The following is a 1463-nucleotide window of genomic DNA, read 5'->3' as shown; positions in this document are numbered from 1 at the left end:
GAACTCTAGCTCAGGAAGTAACACTCCCTCTGTAGGGGACCCCTTGCTATCTCCTGTCTTACAGGAAACAAACAGCTCATTTTCTAGGATCTGCCACAAGAGAAATCCTAACTTATAAATCTGTAATTCCTTCAATTCCTGAACAAGGGTTTTCATAAAATGTTTGGTATAAAGTTTGGCTTCCCATACCCATGTTTCTCTTGTAGAGCCCTTCGCCAATTTGAACCACTAGAGCAGCTTGGCCTTTGTATTGGCAGTGCAACAACTTATAGACCAGGCCACCAAAACTTGCTCGGAATTTTGAGGTTTTGTTATGCACCATTGACTTGGTTCATATGGTAGCTATGAGTCGTCTACGACTCGACAGCACTTACTAACAATAACGACAACATAGAGAGAGCTCTGTTGGCATAGTGGACAGAAAGCTATGCTACCAAGACCAAGGTAGGTGACTTTAATCTATGGACCTCACAGAAAATTGTTTTCCTGTCAAACATTCTTCTAGGTGGTATAGCACTGGTCTGTGCATTGCTGTACAGAGGTAACTCGTGGTTGCTGTGATGCTGAAGACTGTGACAGTGATGTGCCAAACGTGGTAATGGTCACCCATCGTGGACACTGTTTGGTGGAGCTTCCAATTCTGAAATGGCTTGCCTCCAGAAACTCTATAAACAGTGCTCAGGTCTTTCATTCATATGGTTGCTATGAGTCCCCTACGACTCGACGGCACTTAACAACAACAACAACAACAACAAATGCATTGAAACTAACTCATAGCTGAAGTTCAGTGTTTTTTCAGAGGTTGTAAATCACAAGGAGCAGCTGATACTTTTGAACAACATGCGTCTGGGTTGAGAGCACAGCTCCTTACAACACTGTTTGCTGTTGTTTGTGCCTTACAGTCAGAACTGACCCACAGCTGACCCTCTGGGGGGTTTTCAGAGGCAGTAATCACTTGGCAGGAGATTGCCCATCCTTCTCCGATGGAGCAGATGGTGGATTTGAACACTGTGTCTTTAGTATTGCAACGTATCTTCTTACCACTAGGCCACCAGAACTCCTTAGGCCACCAGATCACTCTCTCTGAATATTATTGTTGTTTTGTGTCATCAAATCAGAATTGACCCCATAGTTGACCCTCTGGCAGGTTTTAAGAGGCAGTAAATCTCATGCGAGAAGATATTAGAGCTACTCATTTAACCAATTAAATGATTATTAACTTTTTTATAAAAACAGATAATTTTTCTATTTTCACAACCTGGTCCTTTTTAAAAAAATCTCATCTTTTTCACAGTTTATAGGATTCTACTTAATTTAGAAGAAATTTAGAATATTTTGCCATTTTTAAGGCAGTAACAACTCATACCAATCAAAATAAACAATCCATCCTTTTAAGGACACCTCTCAAAAGACCAGTTAATGACCTGGAGACGGTGCCACTGTTGTAGAATGAGGCTGCCATC

Source organism: Elephantulus edwardii, unplaced genomic scaffold (genome assembly GCF_000299155.1).
Source record: "Elephantulus edwardii isolate Elephantulus edwardi_28Jun2011 unplaced genomic scaffold, EleEdw1.0 scaffold00185, whole genome shotgun sequence".
Taxonomy (NCBI): Eukaryota; Metazoa; Chordata; class Mammalia; order Macroscelidea; family Macroscelididae; genus Elephantulus; species Elephantulus edwardii.
Note: the sequence above shows the minus strand (reverse complement) of the source record.